This window comes from Ursus americanus, chromosome 4 (genome assembly GCF_024610735.1).
Source record: "Ursus americanus isolate L20-20 chromosome 4, mUrsAme1.1.p, whole genome shotgun sequence".
Lineage (NCBI taxonomy): Eukaryota > Metazoa > Chordata > Mammalia > Carnivora > Ursidae > Ursus > Ursus americanus.
Window position 1 is genome coordinate 84,524,971 of NC_142130.1, and position 12,335 is coordinate 84,537,305.

At 41.0% G+C, this 12,335-nt stretch overlaps 1 pseudogene; it reads right to left on the reverse strand.

Annotated features, from left to right (window-relative positions):
* LOC123784415 (small ribosomal subunit protein eS26-like) lies at positions 1-10,674 on the reverse strand (annotated as a pseudogene).
* Between the last annotated feature and the right edge of the window lie 1,661 nt (positions 10,675-12,335).

Here is a 12,335-nt window from a genome sequence, read left to right on the forward strand (position 1 = left end):
TTACATGGGCTTTGGTGGAAGTTATGGGGTTGCACCCTTGGGTCCAAATTGGAGCGGGGGTGTTGGGTCCTTCCGTGCTTCATGAGAGCAATTCCTGACTACCTTTCTGTGAATGGCACAGCTCACACAGTGATGTGATGTAGTTTCACACAGAGCTTGGGAAGCATATAGGCATTGAAGACACTTGCTTTGGAAATGTCCCTGACGGCAGTGGCCTCTACTATGTTCTGAATAATGAACTTCTTAATGGTCTTGTCCTTTGGCACAAAAAAGGCAGAGTTGGTGCAGCAAACAGGCTGCACTTGGCCAGAGCCCTTTCTGGCATGACCACTATTCCTACTTTTCTTGTTTATCTTGGAAGCGAGGACCCAAGAGAATGAAAAGATTGTTGTTTATCCATTGAAATACACCAGTACCAAATTGTCTTTACTACTTTATTACTGTAGCTTTGTAATAAATAATTTTGAAGCTAGGCAGTCTAAATCCCACAAGTTTCAGGATGCCTGGGTGGCTCAGTCGGCTAAGCATCTGACTCTTGATTTTGGCTCAGGTCATGATCTCAGGATTATGAAATGGAGCCCTGTGTTGGGCTCTGCACTGGATCTGGAGTCTGCTTAAGATTCTCTCTCCCTCACCCTTTGCCCCTGCGCCCCCCCCCCCCCACATCTTCCCACCTCCTCTGGCCTGCTCATGCTTGAACTCTCTCTCTCGAAAAAAATAATCCCTACAAGTTCCTTAATATTTTTGAAGATTGCTTTGGATATTCTGTTTCCATATAAATTTTAAGATCAACCTGTCAAATTCTGCAAAAAAAAAAAAAAAAAATAGCAGCTGACACTTTGAGAGGGTTTGGGTTGAATGCATAGATCAGTTTGTGGAATATTGCCATCTTAACAATAATAGTGCCTTTTGATCCATGAATATGTGATGTTTTTCCATTTGTTTAGATATTCTTTAATTTCTTTCACTGACATTTTGTAGGTTTTCAGTATATAAATCTTGTGCTTTAAAAAATTTATTTCTAATTTTTTTCCTTTGTAAATGGAATTGTTTTCTTGATTTTTTTTTGCCATGGCATTTCAATACTTTATTAAAAATAATATAATGTTCAATAATAAATCTGATTTAAACACATAAAAAATAGGCAAACTTATTTGGCTTCTTATCCATTCATTCATTCATTTGCTTATATTTACCAGATGCTATTAAATGTCAAAGACTTCCAGATTAAAAACCAAGTGCCAATTATTTTTCAGTATTTCAAGTCATTTTCTTCTGTGTATTTTTTTTTTATTAACATGTAATGTATTTTTTCTTTCAGGGGTACAGGTCTAATCCATCAGTCTTACACAATTCACAGCGCTCACCATAGCACATACCCTCCCCAATGTCCATCACCCAGCCACCCCATCCCTTCCACCCCCCTCCACTCCAGCAACCCTCAGTTTGTTTCCTGAAATTAAGAATCTCTTATGGTTTGTCTCCCTCTCTGGTTTCATCTTGTTTCATTTTCTCCTCTCTTCCCTATGATCTGCCTTGTTTCTCAAATTCCACCTATCAGTGAGATCATATGAAAATTGTCTTTCACTCTGATTGACTTATTTTGCTTAGCTTGATTGTGTTTTTGAATTATTCTCATGCTTTCCTTTAATTCTTTAAACATAATTTCCTTTAGTTCATGAGGTGATTTAAAGTCTTTATTTAAGAAGTCCAAAGTCTGGACTTTGTTAGGGAGAACTGACTGGTTGTTTTCTTTTGCATGGCTATACATTCCTGTTTTTTTATGTGTCTAGTATTTTTCTGTTTTAAACAATACATTGTGGCAACTCTCGAAATCAGATGCTTTCCCCAGAGTTTGTTGTTGTGGCTGTTTTTTGTTTTTGTTATATTGTTGCTGTTTGTTTATTCATTTGTTTAGTGACTTTCCTGCGCTCTTTCTGTAAAGCCTGTGCTCTTTGTCCTATGTGGCCATTGAAGTCTCTGCCTGGTTAGCTTAGTGGTCAGCTAATGATTAGACAGAGATTTCCATAAATGCTTTGAACGAATAACTCTCCCAGCCTTTGTGCGTTAGGCTATATCTGCAGTGATCTTGCTAGCAGTTCACAACTTTGCCTTGAGCGTCAAGGCAAGCTAAAGATGAGAGATTAGGACTTTCTTAAGTCTTTTCTGTGTAGGCATACAGCCCTGCATGCTTTCTACTAGATTTCCAAGAAAGCATGTGAGCTTTTCAAAGTCCCTTATGGACCTCACCTCGCCCTATTCTTTTCAGGTGTTTTGATTAGCCTCTCTTAGTCACATCATCTTAGGCAGCTACAATGTTAAAACAATTGCCACTGATTTTTTTCTTTTTTCTTTCAAATTCCCTAGAATCAGGGATGTTGTTAACAGAGCATGTTCTGAGTCAGGTCAAATAAGGACACGTCCTGAAAATGGGGATTTTCAATAAGCTTGCCATAAGCCGGTCAAATGTTGACAGTTATGGGGCTTTTGGGAAGTTCCAAACCCATCTACCCTCTTCAGTTAGACTGCTGGTTTGCATGGCTATTACAGTTACGAAGCTTTTGGTCCTCAAGGCTACCATGAAGCTGGGGAGGGAAAGATGGTTCTTACCAAGATTCTGCCATCTTTCTGGATAGACACAACTTGGAATTTTGTAATTCTTTAGTTAATGTCTGGAATATGGAAAAAGTTGATTTTGACTTTTGCCCGAGCTTTATTGCAGATTTTTGTAGGTCCTTATTCTGCCATTCAAAAATCACTCTTTTTTTTTTTTTAGGAGCTTAAAAGAGAATTTTTTTTTTTAAAAAAGGTAAAATCATGATACTCAAATCAATACAAATATTAAATAAGCATGTAACAAGGATTTTATTTAACTCATTACTTAATGTGGGACCCAGTAAGATGTTAGAAATTTAAGAGGGTATTGAAAGAACACACGCACACACACACACGCACACACACAAGCACAGGCAATTGAGAATGCTGTCTAGTTTTACATATGATGCATATTTTGTTAGCACTGACAGCCCAACAACCAGTTGTATTTCACAGATCCCTAGTCACTTGCATTTCTTCAGAAAATAATCATTTGCATTATGATCCGTTTTCTACCACTGCCAGAGTCGTAAAATAGTTGAGAGATAGTGAAAGCAAAGATAAATTAGAAGGGTGGATGAACAGGACATAAGGTCATCTTTTTTTGCCCACATCAAAGTCTTTCACTCCTGATACAGGAGTGGAGAGGAGAGCACGGGAACGGCATGGGAATGGCACACAGACATGTGGTCAAGGGGGCTGTTTATGACCCCATCTTAGGGGATCATTTCTTTTATGTGCCCCAGACTCTTCATCTGTGAGGGAAAGGGGATGGCCCAAGTGATCACTAGGCTCCTTCCATTCCACTGTTCTTTAAAGTGTGGCTCTTGGACCGCCAATGGCAGCATCACCTGAAAACTTGTTAGAAATACAAATCATCAGGCTCCATCCCAGTCCAGCTGAAACAGAAACTCCAGGGTGGGTCCCAACAATCTGTGTTTTAACAAGCTCTCCAGGTGATACCGATACAATTACATTTTGAGAACCATTATATCCCAGGTTCATGGGATGGGTCTTTGATATCAGGGAGATTCTGTTATCATAAGAGTATATTTGCTACTTCCTCTTGAAGTTGGAAAGCATACAATTCTATGTTTGTATAAAAGAGAAAGTCAGTTTGGTTGAAGCTTCTTTGATCTAGGCAAAACTTCAATCTACTATTTATTTCAACATAACCATTTTAAAGACAGGCCAGAAAAGTATTTCTTGAACCTTTGGGTTTCACATATTTTATACTGTTAGAAGATCTCTCCCAGTTGTCATGGCAGCCAGAGATGAGATGAGTCTTCCCAGATCTTATGCTGGAAAACATTTCCTCTCGTTCCTTGCATGCAAAGGCAATGAGCACAAGGCCCTGTATGGCATGATTGGAAAACTTCTCTTTAAACTGTGTCCCTGGGTGGGGCACTTCTGCTCCTACTTATGATGAGCCGTTCTGTTTCTGTTCAGTACGCACAGGACTAGTCTGTCCTGTTTACCACTATCATTTTTTTTTAAAGGTTACAGCTCTCCTGTGCCAAGTTAAAGGATGGTTTTCAAACATCCTAATTCTATAACATGCCTTCTGTACATTCTCAGCATCGTGCTCTTTCCAGTGTTTTCTACACTAATATTCTCTCCTTAGCTCTATCTGATTGACTGGTATAAAGGTCATCATTATTTTTAACCTGTTGCCTTGATCATCTTTGAAAACTCTTTTATCAGTGACTTACCCTTAAGTATCGGTCACCAATTACATTGACCAAAGTAGTAGCTGTGAACTTAAGAACCACTGAGATTTCAGAACTTGTCAATACGTCACTATTCACACTGTAGGCAAGTTTCTCTGGGAGGTATTAATAGGTTAACTAGGAAGAAAGTATTGTGTGTGGTCAATTCTTTCTCTTTTTTTATTTTATTTATTTATTTATTTATTTATTTATTTATTTATTTATTTTCTCTTGAAGATTCATAATGTACATTGTGTTAAAGGCTCTGAGAGTCTGACAGTAGAGAAACTTGTCTGTGTTTGACTCAACACTTTCCAAATTCTTTGAACTACTGGTATACCTAATGCCATTCAGCTTGGGAGAGACAGGTGTAGAAGATTCGAGCTGATGTATAAGACCAGATATTTCACAGAATCTGATTTCATTCATTCATGATCAAATAAGGGCAACCAGTTGAGGGCCAGTCTTAGCTAACAAAGCATCAGTGTAAATGTGAGTTATGTACTGATGATAGTAGTTGAGTCTACCACAGCTTTGTTAAAACCTGGAAGCCTCTTAGAGATGCAGATTCTCAGGTCCTAATCTAGATTTATTTTATCAAAAGCTTAATTTGGATGAGATGTGATTCCCATGCATTTTAAAGTCTGAAAAGCACTGATTACAGCATTTCCCCTGTTATTTCTTTCTTTCACTGCCTACCCCATTTAGAATTCCTTGGGATGTTTCCCTTCCTGGAAATTCAAAATCTTTGCCATTATTTTTACGCAAGTTTTTGTTTCTCTTTCTCTTCTCTGAATCTATTATCCTATGTGGTTTGTTTTATATCTAACATTATGGCTGGGTCTGGGAAAATTCTATGAGGATCATAGTAAACTTTTGAAAATTAATAACATTACCTAAATTGTTGAACACTATTAATTAGTTTTCTAATGTCGGTCTAAGTCTTTCTTTGATTGTAGGAAAGGGTGGGGGAATGTACTAATGATCTCCTTCCATTTAAAAAAGTTCCTAAGAGTTAAAAATATAAATTCTGCATATATTAAAAATAGCATTCTTTTTCACCATAATTTATTTTCAGATGTCTGACTTTCCAAATCATGCAGTGGTAGCCATAATAAATATTATACAAGGGGCACCTGGGCAGTTCAGTCAGTTAAGTGGTCGACTCTTGATTTCGGCTCAGGTCGTGTTCTGGGGATACTGGGATGAGCCCTGGTCAGGCTTCACGCTTGAAACAGAGTCTGCTTGAGTTTCTTTCTCCCTCTTCTCTGCCCCTCCCTCCCTGAGCACACACACACACTCTCTCTCTCCTTCAAAAAAAAAAAAAAATCTCAATGAGAATCTATAGGTTAAATACCAATTTTTTTCCACTGATGGCAGATTAAATAATATATTTGGGCTTCACTTTAGCTAAAATGTCTGAGATTTGACCATGTTTTCATTAGACAATGAATGTAGGTTTTGATGATCCCATCCAAGTATTTCCAGAGAAAACAGTGAGAGGAAAATTTAAATTCTGACAAAGATTTACTCAAGTTTGTTCTTTTGTGGGGAAGAAGAGCTGTATAGTGAAATCTAAAACATTCAAAACTCCTAATTGTTCTTGTTTCAAGCAAACACCAGGTCTCTAGGTTTATTAGCCTATAAGATCACAGAACTCCAAAAATGTTCCTGAAAGTTCTCTTTTCTTCAACCCTTGCACTCATATCTATTCATGTCAGTGAAGAGAGTGACGTTAATATTTTAAAACACATATCATGTAAAAAGGAAGTGAGGATTGCAAATATGGGAAAAGAATGTGATACAAAGAAGTGTGTTCTGTGTTTAGCAGAGAAACCGTGAAGGCTTCAGACAACCAGCTAAATGCATGAGGTCACTAACTCAACATTTTAAATTCCCCAGTGCTGAATTTTTTTGGTTTGCAAGAAATCTGAGAGGCATTAAGCTTCTAGGAAAAAGTGTTGCAACTCTGGATTTTTGCCTGTCCTTTGACCCTAATAAGGCTGTTTAAAAATAAAGTTAGCAAGGAACTTGGCCTGTCTCTAAAATGAGGAATAATATTGTGTTCTTACAAGCCTCTGATATACACATCTTCCTACTTTACAAAAGCTCAAATTCACTGAGGATTAAAATATTAAGAATCTAATCACGCAGAGAAAACAGGAGTTGTTTCCTCAGTGTCAAAAATGAGTGACTCTGAAACTCTAGAATAGTGTTGTCCAATATTGCTTTCTGTAATGATGACAGTGCTCCCTATTTACACAGTCCAGTGTAGTAGCCACTAGCCACATGCAGCTCTTGAACTCTTGAAACATGGCTAATATGACAGAGAAACTGAAAATTTATTTATTTTTACTTTGATTTTAATTTAAATAGCTACAGTGGGAGGCACCTGGGTGGCTCAGTTGGTTAAGCATCCACCTCTTGATTTTAGCTCAGGTCATGATCTCAGGATCATGAGATCCAGCCCAGCATTGGGCTCTGCACTCAGTGGGGAATCTACTTGAGATTCTCTCTCCTTCTCCCTCTGCCACCGCACCCCACCTCCCATGCACACGCACTCTCTCTGTCTCTCTTTCTCTCTCTAAAATAAATAAATAAATAAATCTTAAAAGAATAAGAAGCTACAGTGCTCAGTGTCTACTGTGTTAGACAATTCAGCTCTAGGAAGATTTTCTTTCCATTGTGAATTTAACATTTACAGCAATATTTCTATTTCTTAATGTTATTTTCTAGTTTACGGATTTAGAAAAAAAACCGTTTTGTACCTCAGATGAGAACAAATTTTGTAATATTTGCAATGCCATTGCTTAGAGTCTCTTGAAAATAACGACATTAAGTGGCCCTCTAGCCAATGTTGCATAAGTGATAGAAATGCTTGACATAAAGTCCAAGATACCCTCACATCTGCAGTCTGTGGGGCAGGCTTGACTGGTGTACAGAAAAAGGACCAAGGAAAACCTGCGCACGGTGAAGAGAAATCACCGCTGGTACTGTAGGTCTGTCATTTTCTCCTTTTATTTTTATTACATTAAAAAAAGATTTATTTATTTATTTGAGAGAGAGAGAGAGAGAGTGCACTCATGTGAGTGCAAGTCCAGGAAGGGCTAGAGGGAGAGAATCTTCGAGCAGACTCTCTGCAGAGTGTGGAGCCGGAGGTAGGGCTCAATCTCACGACCCATGAGATCATGACTTGAACTAAAACCAAGAGTTGGACAGCTTAACTGACAGAGCCACTCAGGCACCCTTATTTCTATTAATTCTGAGTGACTTTATCAAGTCTTTTGATTTATCCTTTTCTGACTGGCATTTGAAATTTGAGACCAGGCTAAATAAAGGACCCAGTTTTTAGACGTGTACGCTCCCTACCTGCCACCACCGCCAGGAAAGGCTGGAGATGATGAACCAGCATGGGTGGTGGCCTGCAAAGAAGCCCCCTGTGAGCTCTTTCCTTATTTTAAATGTAATGCTAATGGTGTTTCTTGAAATATCATCTTTTCGTTGGGTCTTTCCTTCAGGATTGGATTATAGACCACATAGGAAAACCAGTTTCATTACTTGATAAATACGCTTTAGAAAAAGAATCAATTTTTGAACAGGCTGGACGTATTAGGGAGCAAAGTAGAAAACAGTGCTCTTTCAAGCCCTCTGTCAGCTCTCCTTTCCTTCCTCTAGATACCATCTGTCTCACAGATGTTGTTTTCAGGTACCAGAAAGTTCAGCCCAGAGTACTACCAAACTTCAAATCCCTCATTCAATGGAAACCTTCTCCCATCTGCCATAGCTCAAGGCTGTGGGGTCTGGGGGGCCTGGAAGTCTACGGTGGAGAAGGGGTATCTGGTCAGCTTCTCTGCTCTTCCCTGCACTCCTTACTCTGCCACCAGCCACCTGCTGATTCTTGTGCCTCCAAGGTAGGATGCAGGAGGGTGGGAAGTGTTAGAGGAGTGGCAGAGTCTTAGTTGGCTGCCACTGGGGTAATTTTGTGTTGTGGGCCCTCTGGGGATAGGTACCCGAAGTACACTCAACACTTTCTCTCATGGACTGATTGTGAGAATGACCAAAGGTCCCCCCTCCTGCCTCATTCCCTGGCTTTGAGTATCAAAGCCCTTTTAATCACGAAGTAAGCTATGTGCCTGGATGACCGCTTAGCTACTTCCTCTGATGGAGCACCTCCCACAGCTTCCTCTCCAAGGGTGGCTTTGCCTGTCAAGTAGACCCCTTCCACAGGGTCCTTTCAAGACTTCTAGAGATGGTTACCTTGCATAGTGCCCATTTAACCCATAGAATGCTCAGCACCTGGCTCCAGACAGTCTGAAGAGGTGGGCCTCCCTTCACTTTGCCTACAAGGCAACTCTAGCCAGGCTCTCGTTAGACTTTGCTGCGTGGGAGTCAGGCACCTTGCCTATATCCTTCCTGACAAATCCAGGAAACTCCAGCCCGATTTCCCCAAGAACCTCCACTCAGGGCCCATGCCATTGTGGGGCTCAGATGTTGCTCCCACTTAGCTGGCATCCAGCTGTCTAGGGATGAGGGATGGCGGGGAGGGCATCGGGGTGGGGAGATGTCATACTCCTTCTGGCCAGACACCCCAGTCCCTACAGCAGTTCTATTGAAGAACCATTTGGCATGTGCTATGTGCTAAATGTGTCTTCCCCCAAACTCGTATGTTGAAGCCCCAACCCCCAGTGTGATGGTATTAAGAGGTAGGGCCTTTGGGAGGTGATTAGATCATGAGGACAGAGCCCTTATAAGAAGAGACAGGCGAGGACTTGCCTGTGATAACAAATCCAGGAAGAGGGCTCTCATCAGGAGCTGAACCGGCTGGCAACTTGATCTTGGACTTCACAGCTTCCCAAACTGTGAGAAATCAATGTCTGTTGTTTAAACCAAGCAGTCTATGGTATTTTTGTTATAGCAGCCTGAGCTGAGACAGTTTGAGAAAAAAAGAGAAGCCCTCCTCCCACTCTCCCTTGGGGAGGCAAGACCAACATGCAAAGGCATCCTTAATAATGTTCGTACTCCAGCTGTATAGAAGCTGCTGGAAGGAGGCGTAGGTAAGTTTTGAGTCCCGTAGAGCGTCACGCACAGATGTTCTAATGCTTCCCTTTAGGACTTGAGATATAGTGTATGGTGATCACCTCACTGAACTGAGAGAATTCATTGGCATTTGGTGGAAGCACCTCAAAATTAGGAGGCACAAGATTTATAAAAAGCAAGGAATATAAATACATTAAAAACAACGTTTTCTAATCCTCAGAGGATGATGCTCAAAATGGAAAAATACCAGTATTGATCTCCTGTTGACCACGAATCACCTCCAAATAGTTCGCGTCGTATACACAAATATGGGGAAAGACCTTCACCACGCTTAGCATATATTTTCACCTTACCTATAGAATTGAGATGATTTCAAAAAATGGCTAAGCAAAAGTGGGAAGGTGGGAAAGTTCACCTCTGATAACCTCTGCCCACTTGTGCTTTCCTCTTTCTGGTACTTCCAAAAAGTACCTTTTTCTTCCCTCTGAAACCCCTGCCCCTGCCGAACATAGAGACACAAATACACCAACACAGACACACATTCGCAGATCCTACGTATGGAAAAACAAGTCTTCAATCTTTGTGCTTCTTGTTTGTTTGTTCTCTGGCCTTTTTTTTTTTTTAAGATTTATTTATTTGAGAGTGTGTGTGTGTGTATGTGTGTGAGTGTGTGTGTGTGTGCACGTGCGTGTGAGGGGGCGGAGCAGGGGAGGCGAGGGGCAGAGGGAGAGAATCTTTCAAGCAGACTCTGTGCTGAGCACAGAGTCCCACCCTGGGCTCAATCCCATCATCCTGAGATCAAGACCTGAGCCAAAATCAAAAGTCCAACACTCAACGGACTGGGCCCCCCTCTGGCCCTCTTTTTATAATGTATAATCCACTTAAATCTTCCAGCGCAGTCTCTTATGCTCAGGATCTTTCCTGCCCCCCAACACCTGACAGAATTGGTGCTTTTGTCCTGGCCTTTAGGTTTTACTTTTTAGTAACTAGTCAGAAAAAATAATTCCCGCTAGTGTTCTCGGTAAAAGGAAAGACGTTAATGTGTGACACCTTTCAGGTACCAAATGTACGCTCCTGAACAGGCCATGGCCTTTGGCAATGAGCTGGGCTAACCCATAGGAGCGCCTCCCAGGGCTACTGTGCAAGGCAGGACGGGGGCTGGCGCAAAAGGTACTGCTGGAGCGTAGGACCTTCTCTGTTCCCTTCAATTCACGCCACCTAGACAAGCTTACAAAGAATTTTTCCTAGGGGGTTATCTGTCACTCACTGAATTGGTTTTGGGGGTGCAGCCCAAAATGAGACAGAAAAAGCTTTATTTCGTCACCTGTTGCATAGTGGCGATTCCCCAGATTTTTACATGTTAAAAAATGCATTTATGCTTTTTGCAAGTGGAATTATTTCTCAGAAAGTTTTAAGTGGCTTTAAAAAATATGACTAGAATTTCTTGGAGACAGAAACTTCATTTGACACAGGTTTCCTATGAAAGCTTTTCATTGTTTCCTTCGTTAGTCTTTGAGTTGGGATTTTGTAATGTTCCAGACACCCCTGTCTCCCCTGCCTGCTGTGTGCATTATCTCCACTAAGACTGTTACAGCAGAAATGCAAAGAGAAAGAGCCAGATGGCGGCTTTGGGCTGCCAGCACAGGCTCTTAAGTCCTCCGGTTTCCTTTGAGCCCTTCCTATCGGCTAGCGGCTACTTGGTCTTCGTCACTCGGCTGAAGTCTAATGTCTCCAGAACGCCTTCTCCAGTTTCCGGTAAGTTCTCTTATTTTGGCTTCACAGTGTCATAGCACACTTTTATCTCAGTGTTCAACACACCTTGAAATTACTCATGTTACCCCTTTGTTGGCAGGAGGCTCGTCTTAGTCCAGACTCATTTGTACCCCCCCCCCCATGTCTACTCTAGTGCCTAGCACACAGCTTGCTCAATAAATGTTTATGAGAGAGAGGGAACTAGGCAGGATTGGGATGTATTCTGAATCACAGTTTGCAGTAACAGAACTAAGTCTAACCAGGAGTTGGCAAACTCTTGGTAGAAGGCCAGATAGTAAATATTTTACAGTTTGCACACCATCCGGTCTCTTTCACAACTTCTCAAGTCGGCCATGATAGCAGGAAAGTAGATAATACACAAATGATTGGGTGTGGCTGTGCTCCAATGCAACTTTATTTCCAAAAACAAGTGGCACACAGATTTGGCCTCAGGGATCGTTTGCCAGCCCTCGTACTAAAGTAAGAGTGGTTTACTGACCTCACTGAATTCTACGCTTAGAGTTAATTTGTACGTGGCTGTTCTTCCCCAGAACTCAAGGGTTTTTTTTTTTTTAACATATTTGAACGAGAGTATATTATGGTGGAAAATAATCTTCTCAGGAGTTTGCTAGTGGCCTAAAGATTTAATGTCCAAGCAAAGATGTATAATTTACAACCAAGAGGAAGCTTCCTCACTAAGAGAAAGCAATTTAAGTCCCACTAGGTCTAATGTGCTTGTGAGTGGGAAGAAACAATTAATATCAAGCAAATAGTACATTTTTAAGAATAATCTGTTCCCCTAGTATCTCCCAGGTCATCAAGACAATGGACTTTTTGTTTTATTTATTTATTTATTTATTTATTTATATATTTTTTAAAGATTTTATTTATTTATTTGACAGAGACAGAGACAGCCAGCGAGAGAGGGAACACAAGCAGGGGGAGTGAGAGAGGAAGAAGCAGGCTCATAGCGGAGGAGCCTGATGTGGGGCTCGATCCCATTACGCCGGGATCACGCCCTGAGCCGAAGGCAGAAGCTTAACCACTGTGCCACCCAGGCGCCCCGTGGACAATGGACTTTTTAATGGGCAGGAATTATGTACTTAATAAAATTGTAATACTGGCTCTGCTTGTCGGAGGAAGCTCATTATTCACAGATTATGTTTCTCTGCGTCGTCCTGTTCTCCCACCGTTTCTTGACATTAATGATGTTCTCTGGTAGGCTTGTCTCTCACAGAGCTC